This window comes from Rhinolophus sinicus, chromosome 1, assembly GCF_057876585.1.
Source record: "Rhinolophus sinicus isolate RSI-liver-muscle chromosome 1, RSI-T2T, whole genome shotgun sequence".
In the NCBI taxonomy this organism is placed as follows: domain Eukaryota; kingdom Metazoa; phylum Chordata; class Mammalia; order Chiroptera; family Rhinolophidae; genus Rhinolophus; species Rhinolophus sinicus.
Window position 1 is genome coordinate 153,997,172 of NC_142501.1, and position 10,508 is coordinate 154,007,679.

The 10,508-nt window shown below is 34.2% G+C and overlaps 1 pseudogene; it reads left to right on the forward strand.

The window, feature by feature from the left end:
- Positions 1 to 720: 720 nt before the first annotated feature.
- Positions 721 to 8,323, forward strand: LOC109456023 (protein N-terminal asparagine amidohydrolase pseudogene; annotated as a pseudogene).
- Positions 8,324 to 10,508: the final 2,185 nt, after the last annotated feature.

Here is a 10,508-nt window from a genome sequence, read left to right on the forward strand (position 1 = left end):
ATCTTTGGTTAAGTTTATTCCTAGGTATTTTATTATTTTGTCTACAATTGCAAAAGGAATTTTTTTTTTTCATTTCTTTTTCTGAGATTTGATTGTTAGTATATAGGAATGCAATGGACTTTTGTACATTGACTTTGTAGCCGGCCACATTACTATATTTGTTGATTGTTTCTAAAAGCTTTTTGGTGGAGTCTTTAGGGTTTTCTATATACAGCATCATGTTATATGCAAAGAGTGACAATTTAACTTTTTCATTCCCAATTTGAATGTCTTTTATTTCTTTCTCTTGCCTGACTGCTCTGGCGAGGACGTCCAACACTATGTTGAAAAGCAGAGGTGACAGGGGAAAGCCCTGTCTTGTTCCTGAACGTAGAGCAAAAGGGCTTCAGTTTTTCACCATTATTTATGAGATTAGCTGAGGGTTTATCATATATGGCCTTTATTATGTTAAGGTATTTTCCTTCTATACCTATTTTATTAAGTGTTTTAATCATAGAACATTCTTGAGTGATCTGTGAATAATATTTGTTATTATAAAAATGTAAACATTGAATGTTAATATAATCAAATGTTATAACTATATTGAAGAAGAAGAGGAGCAGGAGGCTAATAAGTAATATATAAAATTGAAAAATCAGGAAGAGTGGCCCACAGCTGGGGAGGCCACCATTTCCCTGGACCTGAGCCTGGGCCTGTCCCTGCCCTTGTGGCACCTCCACTATGCCACTGCTGGTGAAGGGGTGGCGAGTGAGTGTGGCTGCAGCAGTCTGCTGGGGACTTCAGCCTCTGTTCCTCACTTCTGGAGGAAAGAGCCAGACTTTTCCTATATCAGCCTGTTCAACACCTGGGACCCCAAGGGCCTTCTGTATGTTCCGCAAAGAGCTTGCAGTGACCTACCCTAAGAATGGCTCCATCTCCATTCTGGGTTCTGAAGCTGCCAGCATTTGTCACATTGAGATCCAGAAGCACACAGGTAATAGGGCTACCTGCTTGACACACTGTGATGGAACCGACACCAAAGCTGAGGTCCCCTTTATCATGAACTCTGTAAAATCCTTTACCGACCATGCTGAATGTGGAAGCCTGGAAGTGTACCTTGTGGGTGGCTTTAGTGATGATAGGTAGTTGTCACAAAAATTTCTTAGTAAGTCATCTTCTCAGACAAGAATATGACATTCACTTAGTGACATTATGTGTGACAGACTTAAATGACAGGGAAGAAAATGAAAACCACTTTCCAATAAATTATGGCTTTGCTGTCAACATTAAGATCGCAGAGGTTTACAGAGCCTCTTTCTAAGACCGAGGTCCAGAGGCGGAGCTGCGTGCTGCACGAGCTTTAACAGGAGGACCGATGATTAGTATTTACGATGCAAACACAGAACAACTCTGTACAGGACCGTATTCCCGGATGCCATCTCCACATGTGGATTTCTGGTTGCAGCAAGATGATAAGGAAATACTACAGGACCTTTCCACTTCACCACTAGCGGAGTCCCCCATTTTGTTAAACATATTAGATCTACCTTTGTTTTGTTTTTTAAATACCCATTTCCAAGACACACACTATTTCCTCAAAATAAAGCTCTACTCTAAGAGAGAGAGAGAGAGAGAGAGAGAGAGAGAGAGAGAGAGAGAGAGAGAGAAAGAAAGAAAGAAAGAAAGAAAGAAAGAAAGAAAGAAAGAAAGAAAGAAAGAAAGAAAGAAAGAAGATGGCTTATGGGAAGAACTCCCCAGGAAGCTAAAAATAGAGTTACCAACAAAAGCAACTTTTTGGCAAGACAGAGACCATTGTTAGGAATTGAACAGAATATGAATTTGCAATCTACATCCATTGAGTCTTAGATCTCTTTCCTACTCAATGACTTTCAAATGGCTGTCAAAATAAAATCTTATTTTGGCAAAAAAAAAAAAAAAAAAAGGAGGAAGGAAGGAAGGAAGGAAGGATCAAGAAATAGCTATATAAACAGAGAGCATTTATCAGAATAACCAATCAACTAAAAAGATGTGAACATGGTAATCTCAAAGTAGAAATCAGGAGAGGAGAGGAGAGAATGGGGCAAGACTACTATTCTTGAAGATTAACCTACTAGTATTATTTTATTTTTTAAATAATGTACATGTACTATTTTGGAAAAATTTTTCAAATATTAATAGACGCCTTGCTTTTGTCTTAGATGCAGGAGGTGTGAGACACAAATCATTGTCTAGATAGGAAAAAGTAAAATACTAGAGACAAGAGTGGGTAAACTAACAAACAGAAAATGTAGTACATCGGTACATATAAAGAGAGAGAATATTTGGTTGGTAAGTTGGGTAGTTAGGAAACCAAGGAGACAGGAAACAAAATAAAGTTGGGGGAGGGGTGGTAGAAGAGGGTAAACGGGGTCAAATATATGGTGATGGAAGAACAACTGACTCTGGGTGGTGGACACACTATGTGATATATAGATGATATATTACAGAATTGTACACTTGAAAACGATGTAATTTTACTACCCATTGTCATCCCAATAAGTTATAAGTAATAAATAAAAATAAAAAATAAAGCCTACCCAGGGAACAGTTGCTAAGCTCCTTGAAGACGGATAACATGTACAATTTACTTTATTTACAGTAGGTAGTCTGAAATTATTATGGAAAGAAACACTTTAGCAAAATACACAAAAGTAGATGAAAGGACATTTGGAGCAAAGTTTAATAATGGTAATAAAAAAATAACTCTGATGAAACCCTTATATTGACAAATGAAAATTTATTTTCTTGCTCCACATCACTAATCATCAGAGAAATGCAAATCAAAACCACAATGAGATATCACCTCACCCCAGTCAGAATGGCTATCATCAACAAGACAAATAGTAACAAGTGTTGGAGAGGCTGTGGAGAAAAAAGAACTCTCATACACTGTTGGTGGGAATGCAGACTGGTGCAGCCATTATGGAAGGCAGTGTGGAGGTTCCTAAAAAAATTACGAATAGAATTACCATATGACCCAGCAATCCCTCTCCTGGGTATCTACCCAAAAAATCTGAAAACATTTAGAGATAAAGACACGTGTGCTCCAATGTTCATTGCAGCTTTGTTTACGGTGGCCAAGACATGGAAACAACCAAAATGTCCTTTGATAGATGAATTGATAAAGAAGTTGTGGTATATATACACAATGGAATTCTATTCGGCGGTAAGAAAAGATGATATAGGAACATTTGTGACAACATGGATGGATCTTGAGTAATGCTGAGCGAAATAAGTCAGACAGAAAAAGCAGAGAACCATGTGAGTTCACTGATATGTGGTATTTAAACCAAAAACAACAAAAGAACAAGACAAACAAATGAGAAACAGAAACTGATAGACACAGACAATAGTTTAGTGGTTACCAGAGGGTAAGGAGGGTGGGGGGTGGGAGATAAGGGTAAGGGGGATCAAATATATGGTGATGGAAGGAGAACTGACTCTGGGTGATGAACACACAATGGGATTTATAGATGATGTAATACAGAATTGTACACCTGAAATCTATGTAATTTTACTAACAATTGTCACCCCAATAAATTTAATTAAAAAAAAAATTTATTTTCTGAATATGTTTTGAAAGTGTTGGGAGAGAGGATAAACTGTGGTTGCCCTATAAAATACAGCTTGCTCAGTTAAATTCTAATTTCAGATAAACAACAAATTTTTACATATGGGTGCCCCAAATACTGCATGGAACTCACTTATAATAAAATATTATTGTTTATATAAAATTCAAATTTAACTGACAATTTTATATTTTGATTTGCTAAATCCGGCAATCCAAGAAAAAGTCAATTGTTAAAGACCTACAAGATAAACACAAATACAAACATTCTGGTCAAAAGTAAAAAATTATAATAGTTAAAAGTTTTTTAATTTATTTAAGAATCTGAAAATGAAGAGCAGAGTAACGAACATTCTAAAGGAAAACCCAGACATAAGAGATCCCCTTACCCTTAGTGAATATCAAAAAAGTGTTTATTTTTGCGTATTGATGATGCCAGCTTTCCTAAGTGGATGAGCAGCATCATGAGGTCACCTTCCTGTGCCATATTCAAAGTAATAAATCATTCTCCGGATAGACAGATCTAAGTTCCAGCAAAGTGTAACTTAAAACAGGGAGAGAAATTCATGAGTTGCAAGAAAATTAAACTCTGTATGTCCACCAACTTGTTTTTGTAAATAAAGTTTTATTAGAACATAGCCATGCCCATTCATTTCTAGATTGTCTATAGCCACTTTTACACTACAAAGGCAAAGCTGAGTAGTTATCACCAAAACCTTATGGCTCACAAAACTAAAAACAATTTACTCTCTGAGGCTTTATAGGAAAAAGTTTGCCATCTGTTAAAGACTACTTTGACCAGCAGGACATAGCAGAAGAATCAGGAAAGTGGAAACTCTAAGCAAGCTTAAAACTGAACCTTCTTCTCAATAGCTAAAATTTCAATGTGAGTTCTAATCAGACTGCAGAGACATCAGATTGAGTTAAGCAGTGATTATTAAAAACATTTGCAGATGGAAGATAGTTTATTTTGGTCATTTTACTTCAAATGGTAATTCCCTTTATTTTTAATATCTACTTTAACTGTTAAATTTTATTAAAAATGTAATCACCTAAATCACATACATTCTCTTCAAATTTTCAGTTGGTTTTGCTTGGCAAAGAACCCACTCTTGAGTTGATACTCAAAGACACTTTCCCCTGACAGTAGCGGCTGACAAAGAAATATAGGTATATGGTCTTAGAATGGAAATCAAAGGTAAGGTTTAAAGCAACAAACTTTGTGAATTTAACATATTTCAATAATAGCAAGCATCATATTAAGTCAGAATTATAATTTAGATTTTCATTTTTCAACTGTTTAGTCAATTTGAGCTTTAGTGAAAACATAATCTTGGAATTGAAAGTAATAAAGCTGCTTATAGCATGAAAAGTTACTCATTTTCTCAAAAAAACAAAAAGGTCAAGAAGTCTGTTCACTAAAATGTCATAGGTAAAGAAAATCTGTTTTTTACCAAATTACACAGATGTAGAAGTTTTTAAAAAAATTCCTATACAATAAAAATGAATTTTGCTTCCTCATTAAAATATGAATTATGCCAAAGGAGAGAAACTATTAGGTTTTAAATTAACTTCTTAAGTTAAATAACTTAATCACTTATAATTATTTTACAGAGACAAAAATCATTTTTGAAAGAAAAATAGCTTTTTGTCTTTTCTCCTGTTGGTAAGATAAATATAATTATCAAAAAGTACATTGATATTAAAAACTTAAGTGTCTTACATAAATTTTTTAATGCTAGCATTTTTACTTGTTTAAAAAGCTTTCTTTTACAATTAACAAACATAATTTGTCCATTTATGGTGTACAATTCAATGTTCTTATCATATTTACAGATATATTTTTATTATATTTATTATATTATACAACCATCATCACAATCTAATTTTAGATGATTTTATTCCCTGAAAAAAAGCCATACCCTCCCACTCTACCCCGAGCCTTAGGCAACCACTAATCTACTTTCATTCTCTATAAACCTGCTTTTTCTGGATATTTTAAATAAATAGGATCATACAATATGTGGTCTTTTGTGACTATCTTTTTTCACTTAGCATATTTTATCCATTTTATACAATATGTCAGTTATCAGTACCTCATTTCTTTTTACTGCTGAATATCTTTCATTGTATGGTTATACTACATTTTATTTCTCTATTCATCAGTGAATGGATATTTGTGTTGTGTCTACTTTGGCTATTATAAATAATGCTGCTCTGAACATTCATGTACAGGTTTTTTTTGTGTGTGTGTGGCATATATTTTATTTTCTCTTGGATAGATACTTAAAAATAGAATTGCTGGGTCATACGGGAATTCTGTGCTTAACATTTTGAGGAAATGTAAACTGTTTTCCAAAGAAATACACCATTTTACATTCCCACTAGCAATGTATAAGTGTTGCGATTTCTCCACATTCTCAGCAATACTTGTCTATCTTTTTTATTATAGTCACCTAGTCAATATGTATTATCTCAGTGGAATTTTGATTTGTGTTTCTGTAATGACTAATGATGTTGAGCATCATTTCAAGTGCTTCTGGCCATGAGTCTTCTTTGGAGAAATGACTATTCAGATCTATAGTCATTTTTTAAATTCGGTTTTTGTGTGTTTTTGTTGCTGAAGATAAATTTTCTCCCATTCTGTGTATTCTTTTCACTTTTTTAATGGCATTGTTTTCAGCACAAAAATTTTAAATTTCAGTGTAGTCTAATTTATCTGTTTTTTGTTTTGTCATTTATGCTTTTTGTGTTGTATGAAATGATTGCCTAACCTGAGGTCATGAAGATTTTTTTTCTCCTAAGATCTTTATAGCTTTAATTTTTGCATTTTGATCTATAATTTTTATATATGGTACGAGGTAGGGGTCCGACTTCCTTCTTCTACATGTGGATATTCATTTTCCCAATACTATATGCTGAAAGATTATTCTTTCCCCAGTTGAATTGTCTTAGCACTCTTGTCAAAACTCAACTAACTGTAAATGTGAGAGTTTATTTCTGGATTCTCAGTTCTATTCCATTGGTCTATATGTCTATCCTTATACCAGTACCACATTGTCTTGATTACTGTCATTTTGTGGCAAATTTTGAAATCATAAAGTGTAAATATCCTTTTCAAAATTGTTTTGACTGTTCTTTGCATTTTCAAAGAATGTTAGGATAAGGTTGGAGTAGAGGTCTTGCCCTTTAAGCAGTAGCTAGGTGGGGCAAAAGAGAACCAGTCCTCTCAGCGCGCTGACCTGCAACATGGGGCTGTGAGGAATGAAATGGCTACCTATCCCTCCACGGTTAAAAATTGAGCCCCACACTGGGAGCCAGAAGGAAGGGGAGCTTCTATTTTTTTTGGCTGTACACACGTAGGACAGAGCTTCCGTAACACAGTGCTGGGGTGCTGATGGGGGCCAGTGCAAGGGAGAAAGTCATGACTCAAATGCCACAACTCTTTCTTTTCTTACTGAGATTTAACAGATTTTCTTGATTGAATGTTTTCCCATTCGATGTATGCTGTTAGGACAATTTAAAAATTGTCCTTAATTTTTTTTTTTTATAATTTTCATCAAATTGTTTGCTAAAAAGTCTACCAAGCTCCTTAGTCTGACAATCTAGAATTCTCTGCCCCCTAACTTTGCATAAACTTTTAAAAACTCTACTTGCTTATTACAAAAATCAGTGTGAGCTGAGGAGTAGCAGTTATTTTCATTTTTCAAATAAGGTTAAACAGGTTAAGTGTAGAAATTGAAGTTGTATGCCAGGAAATAGAACATATGTCTCCCAACCAACAGGTTTCATCAGTTCAAGCTGTTTCTGTGGTAGAATAAATCTGGAGAAAAAGTTCAATGAACTTAATTTACCATCTAAAATATATGTGGTTCTGTGATCCTGTGTTTTTATTCCATCGTGGCAATGTTCAAGAACTTTGCAAAGACAGCCAGAACTAGCCAAGTAGCAATTTTGTCAAACGCTAGTAAGGTATACCACTTTACTATGTTTAGAACTCCTCCTTAATAGAAAACATGCCAGAAACAGATAAATTGGTGGTAAAACACTACATTAAAGTATAGGTAAATATTCTAATGGTTTTTTCTGTTGGTTATATTTTATAAAGTTTAAAGAAAGCAACAACATAAAACCACAGATGCATAGACAACTAAAGTCAGAGGGCATTGCATTACTTGTACAAAAATTATAGGGTAAATCCAAGGCAAAATTGTGATGTGGGCAATTTTTTCTTCTTCAGTGCCTTTTCCTCCTGCTCTGGTAACAATTCCATTTCCCCAGCTGCAAGTGTCTGATGGGTTTGTATTCTTTTCCATTATCTCAAAACCTGCTTCATGGCCATTTGATCTTAACATGGTATTCATTCATGGTATTCAGTAAAGATGTCTGCATCTTTACTTAGGCTTAAGTTAAAAACTACAGTTTCACCTGTATAATTTCAGGCATCCTCAAGGGAATAAGAAAGAGATTTTTGAATGCACTGAGGCTATCTTCCTATACCCTGAAACCACTCATATGTGTGTGGTTTTCCACTCTACTTACCCATAAAGATTACTCTAAAAGAAAGGTACCATCTCTGCTATAAAAGTGATTCTTTCTCCTGAATTTATAGCTTCAAACCCTCCATCAGTCATTGGGACAGCACTACACAGCAATACAACAGGAGAGATTGAAGACAAAGACAACTGGTCTGCCTACCAGTCAGATGTGATTACAGTTCTGCACATCAATGTTTAGACTACAAGGCAGTGTGTATCATCTTTATCACAATGTAGGGTCAGATGAGCTATTTCCTGTTCTTCATTATCTGGAGAAAGCCCGAAAGAGAACACATAGTGCCAGCCATATTACTCGAATGTGTCACCATTCTACTGAAAAGTAAAATTGGAGGACAGAAATGAAAATTAACCAGTTCAGGGATGGAGAACTCCAGTTCATTCTGCAATTAAACACTGGAGACCTATCACATTTCTATTTTAGCTCTTTTATTATAAGATCTATCTCAGAATACAGGAGATGTGAACATTTACAATGCCTCCAAATTTGTTTCCATTTTTGTCTAAGTGAAGTACAGGCTTGAAATATTGAGCTGCAATAGGAAACTGTTTTCTATTAGCTCGAATCTTCCAGATAGAGAACAATTAAATGCTAAAAGGTCTTATTTGAAGCATAACTGCCTGATTATGTAAGAGTCCCAAAAAGGAGAATATAAAGCTAGTAGATGATAGAAATGGAGACCATAATGTCATCTAAATAAATCCTATTGCCTATCTACTCAGGAGTCTACCTTAGCTGTGTCATCAACAGTGTTATAAGAAAGTATAGTGGTCTTTTAGAGTTCAAATAATCTTTTCGTCTTAAATGTCGCAATGATATAATTTTAATGTCAATAAAAGATAATTAGTTGACTATACATTATACACCTATCTGGCTTTTCAAAGTAGTGATATTAAATGAACAATGTGCTATTTTGCATGTTTTAACTATTTTATGTCAGTTAACTTTTTATTCTAGGTTTATAATTGTTAGTAACACAGTCCATATATTTGCTCAAGGTCAAAACCTAGGAGTCATCTTGTTTGTTCTCATGTCTTTGCATCCTACATCTAATCCATCAGCAGGTCCTGACAGTTCTACTTTTAAAAGTTATTGCAAATCCAGCATGTCGCATCCCATAGCCACCTTCACAACACTGGTTATTCCAGGAGCCTCCTATCGCTTCTCCTTTCTTCCACTTTTGTTTCACTTCAGGCAGTTCTTTACATAGTAGCCAGAGTGAACATTAAAAACAAAACAAAAAAATCAAATCGCTTCCCTCTCTTGCTTAAAACCTGCCAATACTTTCCTCTTCTCAACTTATGCAGAAGAAATTGCAAACTCCTCATCATGGCCTAAATGCCTTATATATTCCAAACTCTACCCCTCATTATATTCAAGCCACACTGGCTTTCTTGCTCCTCTTTGAATATGGCCTTTGCATTAACAATATGATATTTACTTTTTACAGGCTAGCTTCCCCAGTGATTTTCTGATATGATATTGAATCCTTCTGTATGACATTCCCTTTGAACAACATCAAGTAGCTTCTCTTCAGGAATGAGCAGTGGGTAAAGGAGTGATAGAAATATGAATGAGAATATCCTCTTCATCAGTGAAACCATCAAATAGCAAAAAAATGTTATGAAATCAAATGCACAATTCTTCATACTCACTGGCATCCAAGTGGATCATCAGATTTTTTTTCAGAAACAATGTTTAATTTATATTTGATCAATGACTAATATAATCCAATTTAAAGAAAAACAGTTTATTTTTTAGAAAAGCCATAAACATCAATCATATTTTAAATATTTTGCCTAATAAAGCAATAAAATATTGAACAGATAATATGGACATGCATCTTAACCATATATCACAAAATGAAATTAAGCATTGTGAATTTATCTTTATCACACATCATATATTTAATCAAATACTTTGACGTATAATGTGATTTCTGTGTATAAGGAAATAATTCCCTTGTGAGTATTAAACAGAGGTTATTAAATGAAGTTCACTTCATTGTATGTGAATAAAACACTTAACACATATTTTACTTCTTGTACATGCTCGGTGGTTTTTAATCTGTGGACTTTCTATCATAACAGTAAACTTTCTTTGTGTATACTTCTAAAATGACATCTAATTATTATAGTTCTGTCCCCACTCTAACTAATGTTTTAAGAATAAAATGGTAATTTTACAATTCAAAAGTCAAACTTAAAAAACTTTAAGTATACTGTATAGTATTTTTTAGAGAGAAGAATTATAATTCTAAAGCTGATAGAAATTAGGGAGATTTAGTGATATTCAATCAGCTTAAAATAAAGTTGCTGTCCTGTCCTTTCCTACAGCTTATATCTCTGACAGCAAACATAATTAA